Source organism: Pseudonaja textilis, chromosome 6 (assembly GCF_049901715.1).
Source record: "Pseudonaja textilis isolate UNSWEBS1 chromosome 6, rPseTex1.2, whole genome shotgun sequence".
NCBI lineage: Eukaryota > Metazoa > Chordata > Lepidosauria > Squamata > Elapidae > Pseudonaja > Pseudonaja textilis.
The window spans coordinates 42,847,911-42,870,769 of NC_141995.1; the positions used below are offsets into that span (position 1 = coordinate 42,847,911).

General features: G+C 41.7%; 1 long non-coding RNA gene across 1 annotated transcript; it reads left to right on the plus strand.

The window, feature by feature from the left end:
• Nucleotides 1-820: 820 nt before the first annotated feature.
• On the plus strand, nucleotides 821-22,859 carry LOC148125460 (uncharacterized). The gene is made up of 3 exons (XR_015744215.1): nucleotides 821-1,124; nucleotides 21,160-21,329; nucleotides 22,550-22,859. It is a non-coding gene; the product is annotated as an uncharacterized LOC148125460 (long non-coding RNA).

Below are 22,859 nucleotides of genomic sequence, written 5' to 3' on the forward strand. Positions count from 1 at the left end.
CCCCCAATAATGTGGGTCCTCATTTTACCAACCTGGACCTCGGAAGGATGGAAGGCTGCATCAACCTTGCACTAATCAACATCCAACTCCCGGCAGTGAGCAATGAGTTAGCTTGCAATAATGGGGCAGGACAGGAGTTCTTTAATTGTCTGATTAAAACTTGGGGTCTCAAAAGATTTCTTAGGCTTGTCACCTGTCAGTCAGACTATCTCTGAGTATGGGTAGAGTATTTCAGAAAGAACCAAAGATTTGTACTCCGAAATAAACCGTATTGGGTTATGAATTCAGAAGAGCAAGTTAGGATGAAGTGGGAAGGATGTATACTGGCATACAGGTAGTCCTCAGCAACAGTCAATGGTTCACTTAGTGATCATTCAAAGTTACAACGGCACTGAAAAAAGGTGACTTATGACCTTTTTTTCCACACTTAACAACCATTGCAGCATCCCCATGGTTACTGGCTGGAGAATTCTGGGAGTTGAAGTCCACAAGTCTTAAAAGTGCCCAAGTTTAGAGAACTCTGGCTTAGAGGAAGGGAGCCCCCTTGGAGGGGGAAAAAACAACGCTGAGTTTCAAGCCGAGCTTCTTGGAGGGGCGGCTCTGCTGGGGAGGCCTGTTTTCCTGCGGGTTCAGCGTTTATTCCTTGAAGCCGCTCGAGTTCTGGAACTGGGGGGGGTGGGGGGGTCTCGGTTGCCGAGCAGCCTCTTCCCACCTCCGCGAAGGAAAGTGGAAGACTCCTTAGGTGGAAGCGCGACCTCCCGGAGGGTGTGCGCAGGCGCGCGCGGCGGGTCAGGCGGCGGCTGTCAGCGTTGATGGGTCCCAGAGACGGGAGCTACTGTGGGGCGGATTGAGTTTCTCCAGCGAAACCTCGCGCCCTTCCGCCGCCTTCCTCCCTCCTTTCTTCAGCAGCGGCCTCTTTCCAAAACAACAGCGAACAAACCGGGGGGGGGGAAGGAACATCCAACCTGCCACAGATTCTATAGCGGACTCACTTGGAGACCCCCGGAATGGGGAAGGGGAAGCCAAGGAGCGTCCAGTGAGCAGCCCGCCAGTATCTCTCGGTCCATCTCGGCGGTTCCACCTCCTTTCCTCAGTTGATCGGCGGGAAGAAATGGGACGAGACGGTAGGTAACCGGACGCAGACGAGGGCGCTTTTCTTGGGTACTGCAGAGCCTCCTCTCTGGCTCCCACCCACCGCTATCCGCTGCAGCCCCGAATCCCGAATGGGAAGGTTGAAAGGGCTCGGGCCTGGAGGATTGGGCAGAAAGGAAAGGAGGCCGAGGAGATTTCTTGGCCCATCGGCTCCGAAGGGAAGAGGAGAAAAAACGCCAAGTCCCAGTGAAGGTTGAGTTCCAGGTTCAGCCTCTTCTAGCCCCGCTACACCGAGAAAAGGGTAGCGCGGTCCTCTGGCCTAGGGCACCCCCACCCAACCCCGAAACTGAGGTTTGGAGAAGAGATAGCAGGGTGGGGTTTTGATCAGTTGATGCCCCACCACCATCAAAGATCGAGCTGCACACTATATTAGATTTAGCGTTGGATGAGTTTTACCACAATTGGCTAATTAAATCAGAATCCTTGGGTGCAGATCAGCAGTCCCGTCCAATCCTCTGTTTCAGCTCTAGACTTCAGCAAAGTCCAACTTATTCTAACTTTACACAAAAGGGTGTGGTCTCCATGCTGCCCACAGCATTCTCCTTCAATCCCTGGTACTGTGGTTCTAGACATTTTCACTATAAGTTTATCCACAGATTTGTTTTATGACCTGGGTCCATAATAGCTGTTATTTCAAGAACTTCATAAAATGCAGGCCCAAAGGACAGAAAGTCACAAAACTGAACTAGGGTGGGGTTTGATTGCAGATATTTATTGGAATTAAATTTCTGATTGAAAAAGAATTTTTTGGAGTTGACATTCTTAAGTGAATTGGGCTCAATTAAGATTTGGAAGAACTTGGGATATTTCCTTTCATGCGGTGCTGTAAAATTTAAGATTTATAGCTACACTGATTCAAAAGCACCAAAAGAAACATAATAATTGAAATGTGTTGGATGACCCCTTTCCATCTGTTCCCTCCTCCCCCAAAATTGTCTCTTAAAAATAGAAAGTTCCTGTCTAGTTTGTTGTTTTATCATTTGCAAACATCTATTCATAAGAGCAATCATTAGGCTATTTTTCTGAAAGGCTGTAGCTTCATGAAGAGACTAATTTTCCAAGGAACCTGTTTTAGAATCTGTCTATGGATATTGCACACCAATTCTGTATATTTCTTTTTGGAATGTTTGTATATCATGCAATCGAGCTCTTTTAACGCCCTCGATAAATGTGATGCAATTCATTTCAAGTAAAAACTTACATTTACTTTTGAATCATAATCACAAAAAGCATTTTTCCTCTCAAAATCTAATTGGAGTCCACTGAGCTACTTGTGTTCATGTAGGAATGCAATGTGATATTTTATACTTTTATCCAAACTTAATCTATTATTTGCTGATTGTGTGTACATGTGTGTACAATAAAGTACCTTATATTCCTATTCGTACTTAGAATAAAGGATCCAAGACATACAGACATGCAATATTGATTTTGCATCTCCCTTTTGTTTCTTCTTCTAGTGCAGCAAGTACAATAGTTGCCATGTAAAAAACAAGCATTTCCATTTTCTATTTCCATCACATCGACCACCTTCCTTTCTTTGATGCCTTTCATTTTGGAAAGCTAGGCAGCTCCACAAGCTCCAGATATATTCCTGCCTAATTAATTGCTGTTTATTTTTAAATGTTAATGTTTTTAAGCATTACTAAAAATGTTGTAAACACACAGAGTAATTTGATTGAGATGATCATATAAATCTAGGAAATATGAATGAGTAAAAATAAATGAAATGATTTTTTTTTTTTACAATAAACCCCCTACAACCAGTTCCCCAAACCAAACTAGTGCCTTTCAGTGCCTATAGGCCCTATCATTTCATTTTATTGTCAACACCATCTTCATCCCCATGTTACAGGGGATAATGGGCACTGCAATCCAAGGCACCTGGAGATCATCACCTTATAGAAAGGCTGATCTAGATATTTGACCTGACTTGGTTTGGCTATGCCTGCCTGTCAGAATGCTGTTGCTGCCCAGTCAGTTCTATGATTTGCATACCTGAAAACTGGGCCCAAAATTATATAGCCTTCTTCCAAGGAGAAATTATCCAAACTGACTAGATCCAGATGGAAAGATGCATCATCAACAGCACTGAGAATGATTAATGACAGGAACAACTGGAACAATCTGCTGAAACAATTTGTATTGTTAATTGTAATCTTAATAAAATTTGCTCAAGTTTTTGGTGGAATCCTTTCAAAGATATCACATTCCTCTAGTGTAACTGCCTTTTTCTAGCATCATTCATCTAGAAGGAGAGCCAAGGACCAATACAAATGATGCTTTCTCCTCTTTCTTCTGAATAGCTTGTTTGCATTCTAACCATAATTAAGCATGTCCATTTTGGTGATATTGGTGCTTAAATTCAAGCCCTATTATTGACCTACAAATACTTCATAAAGGCAATCAATAAGAAAGTCTACCTAGTCCTTGACAGTGTTCAGTGTTCTGTTGGGTGAATTGCAAAGTAACACATTTCAAACAGGTAGTTAAACACCTTAGAGAACACAAGATTTATTTCAGAATGAAGTATGCAGGAGCCCTGGAATCCTTATAGAAGGAAAGGCGTATTCTCTGCATCTCTACTGCAATCCAGGAAATGCCAGCGAGTTGCATGGGACCTGGCTGTTGCAGCCTGCTTCAAACTGGGTTCTGCCGTCTATAGGCACAAGCAAAAGAGGTTAGAAGCCAAGCCTTTGTTCTCAGCCAATTGCACGGATTTCACGTGTAGCTTCAAAAGCGGTAGCAAAATGAGGAGCTGTGGAAACAGGTTGTTTCCCCATGAGAAAACTCCCAAGATGCTGCTAGTTTTAGCTGCCCCCACTTAATAGCTGCAGCAGAGAGCAGGGTTGGAGGGCAGTCCAAGGGGCTTGCCCTCCCTTTTGTGAAATTGTTTCACCAATTCTTGTATCAAACTCCAAATTTTAGAGGGATTTCAGGCCCCTCTGCCGACAGCTCCTTCCGGTCGTGGTTTTAGGCTAGAGACAGACCTGCAGAACCAGCGTAGCTTGAGCCCAAGTTAAGAATAGCCCTTTCCGATGCTAGAACGTGCTACTTGTAAAGAGCAGGCAAAGAAGGCTTACCACCACAAGGTCACACCAGCAAGCACCGATCCACAAGCACGCCTGAATCCCTGGCGTCTGGGAATTGGGTGGGCTCTGGCTTTTCCGGGCCTCTGATCAACAAGAGCATTTTCTTTCCAGACCACTCACCGCCTTTGACTCTCACCCCCCCCCCCTCTTTTCAAGAGTGCTTGATTTTAATTGTGACCCTGGGCTAGTTCACCGAGTCTCCTGTTGGGAGCAGTTAGTTGCGACTGCATTAGCCGGGCAGGACCTCCCACGTGGCTCCGGCCGGCGTGTCAGCCAACAGGGGGGGTGCGGGGCTCTGCACAGCGTAAAGTCTCGTTCTCGTCAAGTCGCTGGAAGCCGGAGTGGACGGGCTCCGCGACGGCGGCGGAGGGGACCAGAGCCGTAAACAAAGTGGAGCCTTCCTCACCACCCCCCAATCCTCAGTGCGGAGTTTTCCTCTCTCGGCTCGCCTTCGCAGAGTCGCGTTTGGGAGATCACCTTCCAGAAAAAATTCACCACTTTAGGTTTCTGTGCCCCGTCCTAAATGGAGTGCTGAGGGGGTCGGTTGCCTGTTGGAACAAAGTGCTGGCAACTCGCGGGAACGTTTCTTCTTCTTTTCACCTCCCCCTGTACTTTTTAGTTTTCCTTGCCCGATTCTTCTTTTGAGTAGGCCTTTGGCCAGGCCTCGCGTCTTCAACGAGGCCCTTCCTTCCTTCCTTCCTTCCTCCCGCCCCCCCTTTCAGGCAAACGCACTGATACCTTTCAAATCCACTTTTTGAGAGGGAGAACTTTTCAGCGTGAGGGGACTGCTAGCTCAGCAGATGAAGAATTACAGGAGGAGTCGCCTCAATAAGTTCCTCCAGGGGGGATGTATTCCCGAGGAACTCGGATGGCAGGCCACAAGACCCCGCTGAGCAAAGCCTTAGAAGTTCCCTTCAGAAAGAAACGTGTCCACGAATGACACTGTCCCATCGCCAACGGCCCACTTGTGAAATCGTTCAGGCTGATTTCGGAGTAAGGGAGCTCCGGGGCACAGGAGAGAGGCCGTGCTGTCGGCCTTGTCGCCCCTAGTCACAGGGTCTGAGTGCCCTGAGACCAGAGGCACCTTCCCACCGACGGAGCTTAGGAAGGACGTTGGGCGACTAGTTGGGAGCCGGTTCTTTCTCTCCGAAAGAAGAATAAATGGCTACGGCACTAAAAGGACTTCAGAAGCTCATCCCAAAGCCTTGAAATCCCCCAACTTTTTTAGCTCTGCCGATATTTATAGTCCAAGAGGGCGGTTTAAAGGGTGTCTGAGTCATTCAATTCGGGCTTGGAATCTGCTTTCCGCGCTGTTAAAAGCATCTTCCAGAAATAGTTTGCTAATCCTCTCGCCTTGTTTGCAAGAAAAGGGATTTTCTCAATCCTCCTTAGCCGTCTGGCAATTATCATGGTTTCCTTCGACCAGTTCAGTTGAAGGAACCCACCGGCCGGAAAGCGGGACGTTTGTCCAAAGGACCCGTCGGCAGATAGTTGTAAAGAAGCTCCCGCTCTGCAACCGAGGCGGAAAAACGGGTAAGTTTTGCTTCTTCCGTAGAGCACACGAATTTCTGAAGAGCCCGCCGGGGGCAAAGGAGATGGTCATTTTGCCCTTCCCCAACTTTCATTTTTGGTCCAGCAGTGTCTTTGAAATGGTTTGACACAGTCCTGGTTGGGGATTATGGGAGCTGGAAATCCCAGGCATTTCAGAAATACCCCCTCCCATTAAAGAGATAGTTGACTACGGCTTTTCTACTTGGTGGCGTTTGGGACTCTTCGGCTGCATGCAACATTTGGGTAGATGAGAAAGAAGCTTTGGCTTATGCAAAGGCCATACTAAAATTAAAGGTACTGCAAGTCATGCACTTTTTAAAAAGTGTTTCAGCTGTATTAGAAATGCCTCACAGACTTAGGAGTTCTGGATATGTATGAGGGCGCTATATGTGAAAAATTTCATCAACAATTCAGAAATCTATGTGCAGAATCAACCCTATACAGGCTGACTCAGTATCAGTGCAGTGGGGTTTAATTCCAAATGAAGGGGAAAGGGTGCAGTTACAAGCTTAGTGTGTAAATAGTTGTGCGTGATGTTATCATAAGGTGGCCATAGTCTGTATAAAATGTCTTTATTTCTAGATAAAAGGGTTGGTTTTCAGTTACCTTTTAAGCAAAGTATTTTGTAGTGCAGTTTTTGAACTTCCAGTCAGCTATTGGTGGAGTTTTCCTTTTCTCAAGTTGTTGGCTGTTGTTTTACTATATAAATTTATCTGTTTGTTTAGAGATCATTTAAATCATGAATTAGATTTACCCATCCAAATTGATCAACGGAGAATAAAGATGGTCCTGTTGGAAGGTTTCTTTTAATGTTCTGTGAAAGAGAATTATAGAAATAAATCTCTTGCCTTTTCCCAAAATTTCCAAATAATCTCCATCTGCTGAAATAATCTGATAGTTTTAAGTGGATTTCTGTAAGATATTTACAATAAGAAAGCAAATATCTTAAAACACTTCTGTTAGGATTGAGGGAGGGGATTCCCTGAAGAGCCACAAAGCAACACCATCCTTCACCTGCCATTCCTTTGATTTAAAACCTAATTTTGATACGTAATATGGGGCAAAGTAGAAATATTAAACAAATTGAATTGGAAGAAGATCCCAGAAACACCTGAAAGTCAATTTATCAGAGACAGGGTGATATACTTAAGTCATAAACACTCAGAAATACCTCACAGATTTAGGAGTTCAACGGATTGAAATGCAGTTGATATCTGAATCACTTTACAAACCTTCGAGGATTTATTGATCAAAAATTGGCCATTCCAGTATAAATCAAGGTTCACACAGCAGGCCTCGCTTTTATTACCTCTGAACTAAATTAATTTGGAAGGAAAGCCTTACAACTTTATAAGTACGAGTTTATTAAAAAAAATATTCTGGCACATATTCTTTGGAAAAAAAATTAATAGGATTACTATATTACTAAAGAATTCATCTGATTCCAAGTTGGGATAGGAAATATAATAATGAACATTTTATTTTCCTACCATGTGTGGAGAAAAAAATATTTTAAAAAGGTTGAGGGCTTTAGTGAGATAACCTAACCCTAACCCTATGCCACTTCAGCCTCTTAGGTGGCTTGTGAAACAGGGCCAGGCAAAGAAGGAACTCGCTGCAGAAGGGAAAAGGAAAGGAAGGTATCTCTTCTGGTTTCTCTCCATTTACACCTGAAAGAAGGGGCTACACAACCGCAATCGCAAACAGAACACTTCCAGACACATAGAATCATGGGGTGTATGATGGTTGAGCAAGAGAATCCATTGCTGAATATTTCCCTGTATCCTAAATATTCCTAATTGGCCCATTTGTTTAAATCTTACTGTTTAAATCTTATTGTGTCCAATAAGAGCAAATGGAATTGAAGCCTCACTGGAGAGTGAGCAGGGAGACCTGCAGCCGTCCAGCTGTAGGTATATTGCAGCAGTCCTGAACAGTGTGCTCAGCGGTGAGGGGTAATGACAGTTAAGTTTCAACAGTTTTTAGTGCTATTAAAAAACGGGATGCGGTTTACTGATAGTCCTCAACTTATAACTATAATTGGGAACAATTTCTGTTGCTGAACAAGACAGTTGTTAAGTGAGTGTTACACCTGATTTTACAACCTTTTATTTGGTTTGTTAAGCAAATCACCACAGTTGTTTAGTGAATCATATGTTCATTAAGCGAATCCCATTGAATTTGCTTGTTGGAAGCTGGCTGGGACAAATGGCAATTCTGTCACCCTGGGGCTCTGCAACCACTGTAAATACTATACATGCCTGTTGTCAAGTGCTCAGATTTTGACTACATGACTGGGGATACTGCAATTGTTGTAAATCAAGGACCAGTCATAAGTTACTTTTTTCAGTGCTGTTGTAACTTCAAATAGTCACTAAACAAATGATTGTAAATCAAGGAGTAACTGTACCTTTTTAGTTATTGTCAAATCTTTCTCACCTAACATTAATATTTCAGTATTGGTTGTGTGCCAGGCCTGGGCCCCAAGTGAGTAAAGGACCCCATTTCTTGGCTGTATTAACTTTGTATTAGCAACAACTTATATATATGTGTGTGTGTGTATGTATATATGTGTATATGTGTGTGTGTGTATATATATACACACACACACACACTATATATATATATATATATATATATATATATATATATATATATATACACACACACACACACATACATATATACTTGTTTTCTGAGGTTCTCACGGGTATTTGTATGTGGATCTTTGGTTGTTCGGGTTTTCTCCCGCGTAAGATTCAAAGTATCTAGGCAACGTTTCGATGAAGTCTCATTCATCATCATCAGGCCTCTGTCTTCGGCTCTTGCTTTTCAGAGTGATGTTTGATTATTGATTATTATGATTATTGATTATTATGATTATTGCCTAGATACTTTGAATCTTACACGGGAGAAAACCCGAACAACCAAAGATCCACATACATATATACATATATACATATACACACACACACACCGTGTTTCTCCAACAATACGACCTCCCCCAATAGGAAGACCCAGCATGTTTTCTAGGCATAAAATGAAATTAAGCCCCTCCCCCAAAATTTAGGCCTATTTTAAAACATGCAAAATGGGGGAAAGGGCAGGGGGACTTGCCGTTAGGAGCGCCCTGGGGGCAGCAATTCCTTGCCACCAGCTGCTCCTAATGGGCGATCATGGCAGAGCGTAGAGAGTTCACTACTCCTGCCAAGCACCTTTGCGGCAGACCCAAGACCTTCAGTGCCCGCCGCTGTTGATTTCCCTTCTGCCCAAGCCGCCGCCGCTTTTGGAGCTGCCACTTCCATGTTTAGAGCACCACTGCTGTTTGGAGTACCACTGCCGTTTGGAGCTGCCACTTCTGCATTGGGAGCTGCCGCTGCGTTTGGAGCTGCCGCTTCCACGTTTGGAGCGCTGCCGCTGTTTAGAGCACTGCTGCTGTTTGGAGTTGCCATGTCCACATTTGGAGCTGCCGCCGTGTTTGGAACTGCTGAGCACTACCGCTGATTGGAGCACCACCACCATTTGGAGCGCTGCCGCCACTCCAAACAAGGCAGCAGATCCAAACGTGGAAGTGGCAGCTCCAAACATGACAGCGGTGCTCCAAATGGCGGCAGCACTCCAAATGGCAGCGGCACTCCAAACACGGAAGCGGCAGCTCCATACATGGCGGCGGAATGGGCAGAAGGGGAAGCAACAGCGGCGGGTGCCAAAGGTCTTGGGTCTGCAGCAAAGGTGTTTGGTGGGAGTAGGGAGCTCTCTGCGCTTCGCCATGATCACCCGTTAGGAGCAGCTGGTGGCGAGGCTGCCCACAGGCGCTCTAGATGAGGATGCAAGGGGGGAATTAAGTCACTCCTGAAAAGACGGCCTAGCCGTTTTTATGGGGCTTAAAAAAATATAAGACCCGGCCTTATTTTATGAGAAACACATATATATATATATATATATATATATATATATATATATATATATATATATATATATATATATATATTCTGAGGTTCTTGGGGTATTTGTATGTGGATCTTTGGTTGTTGGGTTTTCTCACGCGTAAGATTCGAAGTATCTAGGCAACGCGTTTCGATGAAGTCTCATTCATCATCTTCAGGCTTCTGTCTTCGGCTCTGGGCTTCTGAGAATGAGACTACATCGAAACGTTGCCTAGATACTTCGAATCTTACGCGGGAGAAAACCCGAACAACCAAAGATCCATATATATATATATATATATATATATATATATATATGTATATATATATATATATATGTATATGTATATGTATGTTATGTCTCCTCTTGGAAATTCAAACGAACAAACAGAAAGCAGCCATTTCACAATCAAATCAAACTGAAGGAAGTAACAAGATAACTGCTGACAGAAACTGTTAGGACTCCCCTTCGAAAATCAAACAAACAGAGAGCTCTTTGCAATAACGTCCTCATTCAAAATAGTCATTTGGTTTCTGGCGAAATGCAACAGCTCAGCTGTGTCCTTTTATACCCATTAAGGCAACGTGCTAATTAACTGGCTTGCCCTTCAGATTAACGTTTCCTGGTTCTGACGTCAATCTACGATCTAACAGTCATCAGAGTCAAAACTCCCAACAGGACCGATCCTTCCAATCACAACACTATCCCCCACCTCAGGGCCCTTCCCCCGAGTCTGATGATTAACTTGACGATGTTTCGTTGACAACCCCACTCTGTCTCCCACAGCCAATGGAGGCGTCGCTCGTTCCAATTGTCTCAGGTGGTCTACACATTGGAGACTTGGAAAAGAAATACTGTTCTGCGACCAAGCCACCAACAGATTGTGCAAACGCAACCAGGACATTCCGAGCACCAAAGGGAGATGAAGGTTCGAGGTGATATAAAAACTTATTGCCTCCTCATGATCCCCAATGATCATACGCACTGGCTGGGTGGCGAAACGAATGGGCCCAGACTTGAGCTCACGCCCATCCACGGTTTCCACCTTAATGGGTGGATGTACAGCAACCAATGGGATCCCATAGTGCGTAGCAAAAGCTCGGTCCATAAAGCTGGTTGTAGCCCCTGAGTCCACCAACGCAACAGCGGGAATTTCCTCCTTCTGTGACTGTAGAAAAATTCGAGTGTCCAAAAGTAAATGCCGAGGAGGGCCAGGATTTACTTCAGCAATTTGAGGTGAGGATGTGAAATGTGTCCGACCTAGGGTTTCCTTGAGGTCAGGTCTACCCTGTTTTCCTGACGAGCCAAGAGTGGTTTCAGGTACGGGTCTGCGGGTCCCTCTCCGTTTGCAGGAATTAACAAAATGTTCCAGACCCCCGCAATAAAGGCACAAGCCTTCCTGAAACCTTCTTGAACGTTCTCGCGCCGTTAAGCGAGGGCGGAGTGCTCCCAACTCCATCGGCTCCTCCGTCTTAACTGTAGCTTGTGAACGAAAAAGAGAAGGTGGTTCCACAACAGGCCGTCTGCTTCCGCGCTGTTGTAAACGAGCTTCAATTCGTAAGCACTGAACTATCAATGCATCCAAAGTTAAAGCCCTCTCTGCATGGACCAGCTCATCTTTGATGGCATCAGACAAGCCTTCCTGGAATGCAGCCATATGAGCCGGTTCGTTCCAGTTAGAGTCCAAACACAGCAAACGAAATTCTGCAACGTATTCCTGCAGGGAACGTTTCCCCTGATTAATGTCCCATAACCGTCTTTCCACAGTTTGTATCTTAATTGGGTCCTCAAACATCACTCTCATTTGTTGAAGAAAACCCTGGAAATCATTCAACAATGGGCTATCTTGAACTAACAAGGGAGTAGCCCAATTAGCAGCCTGCCCAGATAAAAGGCTAAGAATAAATCCTGTCTTAGCCCGATCATTTGGAAAGTTTTCAGGCCTCAAGGACATAAATAATTGACACTGCCCCAGAAATGCTGGAAACGTCCATTTGTCCTGAAAATTTCTCCGGCATGGATACTGGGCTTTTCCTCACAGGAGGGGCAGGGGGAACAGCAGCAGGGCTTGGTAAGCTGGAAACATAATTCAGCAATTGTGTTACCTGATTCTGAAGCGTCACATTGCTTTGCAGTAGCTGATTAATTTGTTGTTGTTGCTGCTCTACCAAACGCTGCAGTTGATTTGAATCCATCTTGCTTTAAAGATGGTTTGTTTGGGCCAGAAACAATAATGTTATGTCTCCTCTTGGAAATTCAAACGAACAAACAGAAAGCAGCCATTTCACAATCAAATCAAACTGAAGGAAGTAACAAGATAACTGCTGACAGAAACTGTTAGGACTCCCCTTCGAAAATCAAACAAACAGAGAGCTCTTTGCAATAACGTCCTCATTCAAAATAGTCATTTGGTTTCTGGCGAAATGCAACAGCTCAGCTGTGTCCTTTTATACCCATTAAGGCAACGTGCTAATTAACTGGCTTGCCCTTCAGATTAACGTTTCCTGGTTCTGACGTCAATCTACGATCTAACAGGCATCAGAGTCAAAACTCCCAACAGGACCGATCCTTCCAATCACAACACACACACACACACACACACACACACACACATCTATATATATTCTACTGTTTAATTGTTTTTATATGTTTTATGCTATATTTTGCAGTCCAGGGTCACTATACAGAATTACAGAGCTGGAAGTGACCTTGGAGGTCCAATTCCTGCTCAAGAGAGAGATCCTATACTATTTTGGACACATGTCTACCTAGTCTTTTCTTAAAAGTTTCCAGTGATGAAGCACTCACAACTTCTGAAGGCAAGCTGGTCCATTGGTTAATTGTCTTCACTGTTAGGAAGTTTCTCTTCATCTGTAGGTTGCTTCTCCCCTTGATAGTTTGTCTTTTGGTGCTTTGGAAAATAGGTTGACCCTTCTCTTCAAATGGTGGCTATAGAAATAATCAAATAAAAAAATTCAGTCTTGGTGTCTAAAGAAGAAAATCCAAATCTACCCCCTCCCTAAATATATGAATAGTTTAATATACTCTTTTAGAAAGCCAAAAGTTTTCTTATTTTTGTCAGAGCCAGAAAGCCTGACAGCTTAATTTCCAAAATATTTTTTTCTTCAATAAACAGGAAGCCGTATGAGATCCATAGCCCATACCTTTCTGTGGCCTGATTTGAGACCAGTGCACTGTTGCATTTGCTGTGTTTGCTTCAGACTGGAGTTTCTCCTATAGGGATCAGAAGAAATTACTTTTGGCAAACTCCACCAAGGGTTCTGAGTTTCAAATTTCCTTCCCTCTCTTCCATTCACCCCTTTATCATCACCCTCTGAGATTGTTGCTTAGCAAATTTTTCCAGAATGATTTTTAGTTGTGGTCACTGGGGCCATTATTGTAACTGACTATCACACTGATTTTCTATTTAGTAATCTCTTAAATTTATTTCCACAACTGTGTTGGTTACAACAGCCCCTCATCCCTTAGCAATCCACCATCATCTGAGGTAAAGCAATATTTTTTAAAATCAACTAAAAATTACATAACAGCTGCAAGAGTTAGAATTTCCGAAGAATTTACCCCAGAAGAATTTACCACAGTTTTTCAACCAACTTTTTCTATCCTTTCTTTATTGAAACTAGGATAAAATTAGTGACCTCAACTTACCTAATAGACAGTATACTTTCTCTGTATTCACCAGATTATAACTGGTAAATAAATTACTTTGTATATGTCATAGCATGGTTTTTTTTTGGCTATTTCTATACCTTCCTGAGGTATTTGGTCTACCAATCAAAACAGATTACAAATCAAAGCCCTAATTCAAATAAAGTATGTGAGGAAATGAGTTTAAGCAGGGGTGGGATTCTACCTGGTCGGACCGGTTCTATAGAACTGGCTGTTACGATTCTGTGCAGTTCAGAGAATCAGCAAATCACGCCATTGACTGGCCCCACCCTGCCCCACCCATTCACACCTTATCTGGCATGCGTGCCATCAAACTTGCCTGCGTTGGGTAAGTTGCTATTTTTCCTCCCCCTCCCCGAACATCAGCTGTTCTGCTATGCCAGGAGATTTAGATTAGCTAGAAAGCAGAAATCATTGGATTTCTTACTTTCTGGCTAATCTAAAAGCAGAGCTGAACCTTCCTTAGGACTGAAGCGTCTATTTTTCAGTGCAGATTCAGGTAGCAGATTGCAGACAGGCAGATCTCTGTTATTCTATGAGCAACTTAATCTACCTGCCTGCTTTGCCTGATTTTGGGTAAAAGTTGCTCTTTTTAAAATAACAAATTCAATATTTACATACATGGTGTGTTGCGAGTAAATTTTATGAGTTTGCATGCAAGCAAATTTTATGTAACAGACTCAGATAGCAGACTGCAGAAAGATAGTTCTCTGAGTGAATCTGTGATTCTGTGAGCAATTCAATCTGCCTGCCAGCTTTGCCTGATTTTGGGTAAAAGTTGTTCTTTTTTAATAAAAAAAATCAATATTTACTTAAATATTTATAATATTTACATAGAAGCCACGCCCTACCAATCACATGACCACCAAGCCATGGCCAGCCAGTAAGCCATGCCCAGCCAGCCACATGACCACCAAGCCACACCCACAAATTATGCCATGCCCACAGAACCTGTTAAGAAATTTGAATCCCACCCCTAAGTTTAAGAATATACAGCTGCAAAATATATATATTACGAATCATTCTTTAAACTCTTGAATGGTTTTCTGACCAAAAAGTGAGAATTCAAAGTTAGTGGAAATTTGTGAAACAAACATTCCTGATTCAAAGCTGGTTAAAAAGAGTTCCCGGTGAAGTTCACTCCAGCTAACTAAATCTCAGGATTTAAAACCATTCACAAGAGCAAACACACTGAGTCCTTTCATGTCTGAAGTAACTTCAGTGAACTGATTAGAGATTGTACTGGCCTTAGGAAATAGATCATTTGAATCTATCAAATGATGGAATAACAATTCAACAACAACAAAAACAACAAAAATAGATGTAGGGAGATATGGCATATTAATTCTGGCAATTTTGGGATTTGGCTCCAAAATGTCTCTTGAAGTTTATTGTGTGAAATCAAATAGAAACAAAACAGCCTCAGGTTTCCTGCTAACATCTCCACTCTTACAGTTTATGCTGTTTCATAAATGGTTGATCTTTTGAAACCCAACATTTAAATCTATCATTCTAGATTATTTGGAAACCTCTAAAGTCAGTGGATATCTGAGCCTTTCTTACATCCCATGGCATATATTTTGCTGAATCCATAAGATATTTAGATTTATTTTCTCAGATTGGAAATCTTGTACCTGGTCCTTTTAACAGTTAAAAGAATCTTTCTGTAACATAAATTCTGTGTGTGCTGTGGGCTACACTCTTATCCAATATGTGGGGTGTTATATTAAGAGGAAAATACCACTCATGCATCATCACAAAATCTCCAGAACCGTAATGCCTACAAACTTGAAATTTGGCACGTATGTTCTTGGCTTCTAGGTGCTCACTACAAAAGGATTTTTTTGAAATGAGCATCAGAGCATTAGTATTTCCTATATTATTATTAACATGCTCTGATGCTAAGGAGTTCTACTTCCCCTCCCCACCTGAAAAGAAATATGTTCCAAATGCAAAACAAAAGCAGAGGAAAGGAGTTTCAGTTTTAGTTTCACAGCACTAAGCAGCTTTAGTACAGAACAGTTGAGTTAAGCCACACCCAGTCTCCTTGCTGCCTGCTCCTTACTCACACAGCAAATGCTGCTTCAGTTTCCAAACAGCCCTCAACTCTCTCACACACTGACAGGATGCTAGCCAGATAATACTGATGAATGCTGGTAGGCAGAATTCCCCCGTCCCTTATTTTCCTCCCCCAAAATTAAGCCTGACCACATAGTTTTGTAGTGAAGCATGGGTATCGAACTAGTTAAAAATAAATGCAAATATACGTCGACATAGAAAGAAGAATATGACTGTCTTATAAGACAAACATGTGAAATATACCTATAGGTTTATTGAATGTTAAATAAGGGCCAGCCAGAAGTATTACCTGATTTAAAATGGTATTTGCATTTTTAGTTGCCTAAAAGAAAACGTAATTTCCAAATTAAGGCAACTTTCTGCTTTATTCTGCATTGGTCAGACCTCACCTGGAGTGCTGTACAGTATCATTGTAGAAAAACGCTAGAAACATAGCATTTTAAAAACCATTTGGAGAAAAATTTTGAACAGGTGCAGGTCCAGCAATGGCTGGAAAACTGAGAAATGGAGCCATTTAATTTAGACAAGAGGTGTCAAGACAGCATATATGTACTTTTCAAGTACCCTAACACTAACCTTAAGCCTTACAGCCACTAGAGACTCTTTCCCAGTTGAGGTTTATAACTTTCCCCTACAATAAATCCCAGCAGCCCTTAGGTGTAAATGGCTATCTGTTTCTAATCTTCCTGCTTCCCTTCTAGAACTCTTTGGATTTCAGTTATCTCTACTGTATAGTTCATTGCACTAACTCACCAATAGCCTGGAATAGTGTCCATAATTTGATTCCGCAGTTGCCATTTCATTCAGCAGCATCTATAGTCACCACAACCCGTCCTTCTCCACCAAGCCATTTCCTTATTGCTGCCAGAAAGGTACACAGATCTCACCAGGAGCCAAGGCTGATTTAAGGGAGGAGCAACCTTGGTATATGCCATAAACTAATCCAGAGGGAAATAAAATCCAGCATTCATTGGGATTTGTTTTGTTTTGTACATCTATAACACTTATAGAAAAAAAAAACAGGGCAAGCAATAAATAATATATTTTCCCTATGGGGCCAAAATTAGGCCATAATTCCAAAGCTTCTTTTATCAGGTTACTCTAAAGAACTGGCTAGGAATGTCTTGGCTTTGTTTCTTTTGCCGACAATTCTCTCTTCAGCAGATCTCAAGGTTTTCCAATCTGTATCGCAGATGAGTTGGATTACTAGCCCTCAAACTCCCTAGCACTGGGAGAGGAGTTATGGGATTTCCAGTCCAAAACATCTGGAAGTTGCCAGGAAAGGCATCTTTAGTCTATTCATGTAACCCTCCCTCTTCACCCGCAACTCCTGCTGTTTATGTCTTAAATCAATGTGCACTGATTCAAGGTTTCTTTTGGATGTATCTGTCCACTTCCTGGCCTGTGAACCTTATTTCCTTAAGTTTTAGTTCCCAACTCTGAAGGAGAAAAGAGAGAGTAGAAAAGTCAATCGACTGACAGAACTTCAGCCACATTTAAAAAGCAATTTTTAGAGTGGTTAATGGAAGGCAGACAGTATTTCCTTTCCTTTTGATTTTATTTCACTTCTTCCAACCTTGCTGTTGTATTTTTCAGTTTCACCTGGAAGGACACAGTGTCAGTTAGGTTAATAATGTGAGGAATTTCCAGTACACCCCTCACCTTCCCTCTCCCCGTGAAATACAGATAGTCCTCGCCTAACAATTGTTCATTTAGTGACCATTCAAAGTTACAACAGCACTGAAAAAAATGACTTGTGACACTTTTTACACTTACAATCTTTGTAGTATCCCCATGATCATGTGATCAAAATTCAGATGCTTGGCAACTGGTTCATATTTATGATTGCTGCTGTATCTTAAAGTTATGTACTCACCTTTTGATGAGCAAAATCAATGGAGAATCCAGATTCATTCCACAACTGTGTTACTAAATTAACTGCAGTTCAATTAACAACTGTAGCAAGAAAGGTCATAAAATGGGGCAAAATCCATTTAACAAATATCACAGAAATGTTGGGCTTAATTGTGGTCATAAGGACTACCTGTAAAAGGATTTTTGCTTAGCTTGCCCAGGCTGCCAAATGTACGACCCCTGTTCTCCAGAGGGAAAATGGATTTCACAAACACTTTTGAGATACTTGGTAGGCACAAATGGAGAGAGGGGAACTCAGTACAGGTGCTAATGGAGAAGCTGCTGTTTGCCTCTGGTCTGACGTCAAGTGTAGGCTTAGACTCAAGGCAGAAATAATTTCCACTACTAAACAAGGCATGTCTCAAAATGAAAAAAGGAGAAAAAGATTGAAAGTGACTTTACTAGGATGAAAAGGGAATAAGGAAAACTTATCAGATTCCCCCACCCCCCACCCCCCAAAAAATAAAATAAAATAAAATCAGGTGCTTTCTAGAAGAGTTGAGTTGACTGGGAATTCAGAGAATTGGAACCCAACTTGTTTGTGGTTTTTCATCTGGAACAAAGACTCACTGAGACACTTCTTAACATATGTTAGAGGTTGCGGCCTTACTGATTTACTGGTACACTGTCATTCTCAATGCAGCAACATGCAACAGAAAGGCTTTCTTTATGTAATCCTAACCCATGTTTGGAATCTTTTGGCACCTTCATGTGCTGTAATGATATGCTTACTTATTAGGGAGTAAACCACATTGAAATTATGACATTGTCTTCTAAATAATCCTGGACATTACATTCTGGCTGCAAAATATGCAATCAGTGAAGCTGGCTATAGAAAAGGAAGCAAATGTAGATCAGCAGGTCAGCCTCTCAAGCCATCCTCAGCAAACTGGCGCCTTCCAGATGTATTGGACAAATTCCCAGCCAACATTAACAAAACACAAAAGGTCATCCTGGCTGAAAATTCTGCTAACGGAGTAGTCCAAGAAGATTGTGTGAGTCTATAAAGTGCTACATTTCTTTTTCACCACCACCACCACTTGTCTTTTCTCTTTTACTCCCCGTTTTAAGGTGGATGTTTTACCACAAACAGTCTGCAGTGTTGTATATTTTCTTCTTCCTAGCATTATCCCATGCTATGGCAGGGTCTGCTTGCACTTTTGCATGTTTTAACGCAACAAAATAAACTTCAGGAGTGATATTGTGGCCTTGAGAGGTTTTTGATGTTCTCTGAGTTTGGTTGTTTTCTTGCAGAAGTTTCATTACCCTAACTAGGTAACATCAACAGTGCTAACAACGAATGAGGTTTGCTTTTAGTTTATATTCAGTTGCCCTGCCAACTTTGGTGGGAGAGATCTTGGGGGTTCTATGGTTGGGCTGTTTACTGCTTGTTTGGCCATTGAGGGATTATTTACTTCTTGATTGTTGGTCTGGTGTTAATCTTGGTGTTAATCTATGCTTATCTGGGTGTTTATTGTGGAGAGATATTTTGGTCTTTTGTTATCTTTTTGACTTGTTGATTGTCTCGTTTGCACACAGTATGTAGATGTTGTTTATATGTCTATTGATGGCGAGTTTATCAGAGTGCCAGGCTTCTATAAGTTCTCTAGTGTTTTTGGACTTGGATTGGTTTTTCAGTTGAAACTAGGGTTAAATCTATCAATATGTTGTGAAATTAAAGAGTTTTCATCGTGTCTTCTGACTGCTGGTTGGTGTTCATGGATGCCTACTGCTAGTCTTCTGCATGTTATTGCAGTCTTTATATTGTATGCTGTAGATAACTCCTGTTTTTTTTCTTCCAGGACTGCTGAGTGCTTTGGGTTACTTAGGATGTTGTGGAGGGCTTTAGTAGTTTTGTGTGCTATGTTGATTCCATGTGGTTGTAATGGACTGTTGGTGGTTTCTGATATGTTTTTATGTATGGCAATGTCACCCTTTTTATGACTAGTGTTGGGTTGAGTGATCAAGCGCTTTTTGATGAAGTTTGATGTCCATTTTGCCAGAAGATGTTTTGTAGATGCTGTTTCCTTTTCTCGATATTCAGGATTGCTGCAGTGTGTTTGTAGTCACCTAAATAGAGTTCTTAACACAAGATCATCCCACCAACACTGACAGGGCAAGCCACTAGAATATAAGAGAGCTAACCTCACTCCTTACTAGCAGTGATGATGTTATCTAGTTTGGATAATGAAATGTCTATAAGAAAACAACCAACTCAGAGAGCACCAAGACCCACTCTTTGAGACGTTCCAGATCCTCTGTGTATGTAGATTAAACACCTGCTCATTTTAAAGCTTAAGTTTGTGTACTTGTTTGGAAGTAGTTCCATTTATGGCATTTCCTTCAAGAAGCACAATTGGATAATACAGTCCAAGTCTCCTTTGGAAATATAAACATTACATTTTAGAACCTGGATCAGGTGATAATTAGAGGGTGAGAGATGACAGAATGAAAGGTCATTGATTACTTGGTGAATAGAGAGGTCATTGAGACACACATAACCTTGTTGGCTGGTCCATACAGCACTCTTCCTTGCATCTACAGAACCTTCTGTTAGCAGCAATGTTGTCTGCTCCAGATCATCCTAGCCAACTGGCTTCCTCCTTCCCTCCTAACTTTGGAATGTCATATCACTGGAGCTCTAATGAAGACAAATAAGCTGTTTTCAAAGCTGTTGACAGATCGTCCTAATAGAGAAGGGGGGAAATCATATAACTGCAACCAAATACCAAGAGGCAGTGATTCATTTGGGAGGCAGCATATCTCATTATGTGCTTCCACTATGACTCATCCTAAATAAAGTTCTTATTAAAAGATTGGTGAGGAGAAGAAGACTTGGGCCCAGCCTTGTGTAAACTTAATGAAATGCACATGTTTTATTAGAAGAGTCCATCTTAGCTTAGAACAGACAGAACAGTTTGAACAACATTCTTGTATGGGACCCACTACAGGAATCTTCAATCTGCTGCAAGGTCCATGAGTTATTGTCCCACACATAATGGTATGAACTTGGGAATACTATTTTGCCATGTTAATCTTATTTATAAGTATAATACAAAAACTCTCATGTCAATTTGATTGTAACCTTCAATTGGGTGTAACAGGGTATCATAGGGCAACAATGTTTTCATCAACATTTCTCACATAGGCTAACTCACAGAATGCACACAAAATCTGAGACTATGACTCACATTCAATTCAAATTTGGCAAAATTGTGGCCACTTCGGTGCTGCTGCATTGCCATAGTCGGCTACAGTCATGTTAACATCATTTCTAATGTTCCCCTGTCAGCTTCCTATAAGGAAAGTCTTATTGTATAGCCCCAACTATTCAGTGGCCCACATTGCTAATGTTAATAACAACATACAAAGTGCTTATCTATATAAATTAGCTATGGATGATAATAAATAAATGTTGTTATCACTTATTGAAATGCATATGCCAAAAAGTTATATGTATACACATGCTCATGAATATAGGTCTTACATGTCATTACCTTTTTCTTTATAATTTTGCATCTTCTTCATTTTTGTATTGTACAGTTTCAGCAAAATAAATAAATACATATAAAAATATAACTCTGTCTTGTCACCAGCTGTAGTTTAGTGCTGTGCCTTATCTCTCATTGTTTACTACCAAACTATATATCTTTAAATGAATAATTTTATCCTATCCCTATTGTTGTTTTATCCTGTCTCTATTGTTATTATACCTCTGATCCATGAGCTGCATTAACTACCAGTTTGCTTTCAGGTCCCATTCAACATGGGCCAGGTTATCTGAAAAATTGTCTTTCCCTGATTACATCTGCCTGTTCTAGTGAGTCTGGTAGGAATGAAGCCCTTTGGGTATCCCACCTGTTAAGGCAGAAGTTCCCAACCCTGGTCCACAGACCGCTGAAAACTGGACCATGCAAGAAGCAGGCAAGAGTGTGAAGTTCCATTTGTGCAAGCGGTGGGTACACTCATGAAACCATCCTGTCCCCCGCTGTTGCCGCCATTGCCACTGTGGGTCTGGCGGAGTCAAAAAGGTTGTGGACTGCTGTGTTAAAGGATTCCATATTGATGAGATTTACTTGTAGCCTTCTGGAAATCCCTTAAAGTATGTTTTGCTCATAGGCCTGGGGAATCCCCTGGTAACAGCAAGCTTTTGTATTGGTTGCATCTTGAAGTATTCCTCTCATATTACCTTGTTTTTATTTATGTTTTATTTATGTTATCTTCTTTTTATGTTTTATTATTTTAATCTGATTTTGTAAAATGTTTTATTGTTGTTTTTAGCTTATAGTGCTCAGAGTTGCTTTGTGAGAGATGAGTGGTATAAATTTGATAAATAAATAAAAAATAGATGCAAAGTGTGCAGGATTATTTCAATATTTCAAAATAGCACATTCTTATGTTATATTGTATATTAGTTTGGCCTTGTTCAAGAAATACCTGGCTATAAAGACTCCAGGTGCCATAAATGTCTAAACATTGTGCCTCCACATGAGTGCGTCACTGCTGCCTTCCTTATAATGTTGGTATTTCCTAGGCACTTGCCAGTAGACAGCAAAGTCATAGTTATCAGTCGCTGCCATCTCACTGTGCTCACTGTTACTGAGAAAGAAAAAAACAATCCTCTTGAGGGGAAACTGCAAAATGGCCCCTCTGCTAAATTAAAAAAAAATATGGTGACATACTGTAGTAACAAGGCATGACCTAACCCTTAACTTTCAGGGGAAGAAGGAATGTGAAGCAAGGAGGCAGGATAAGATCCTAATTTTCCCACTTTCCCCTTATCTTTAGCATTAATGTCTTGCAGGATTCCTCCCACGCCACAACTAAGTCTAAAGTAAATTGGCTCAGAGGTTCATTGGCATGAGAATATTGGGTGGGAGAGGTAAGGAGGGTCAGTCACAATTACATGCACTCATACCATTGGAAGGTGGAGCACCTCAAACCTAATGTATGGAAGAGATTGAAAAAAGCTATTGGGGAGCTCTATATACTACACACCATTTACAGCTCAGTTCTATGATAGAAATAAGGCGAAGAGTGACCTCTGTAGACTTTGAGGATATGTTAACATAGCTTTCTTAACAACAGCAGAAAATTGCTTTGTCACTGCCCTTTTTACATTTTTTTTTTACTTTCTTTTCTAGGTTGTACTCCTGAGATTTCCTCCTGATCTTCCATCCAAGTACTCAGTAGGCCGTCTTACATTTCTGAAATCAGTTAAGGGCAGCTGATTACTAGCGTGTCTTAGCTAACTCACTCTAAAAGAGCAGAATAGCCTTTTCAGAAATCTGAAGTTGATCAGATCATATGCAAAATGTTTACAATACCTGAAAGTGCTTAATAAAGTACAATTCATAAGATCTAAACAGACTTTTGTTGTTTCTGTTGCAACAGACTTATAAGTTCCATCCTCTCCACCGCTCTGGGGTGCCATTTGCACCAGCTGGAATTACT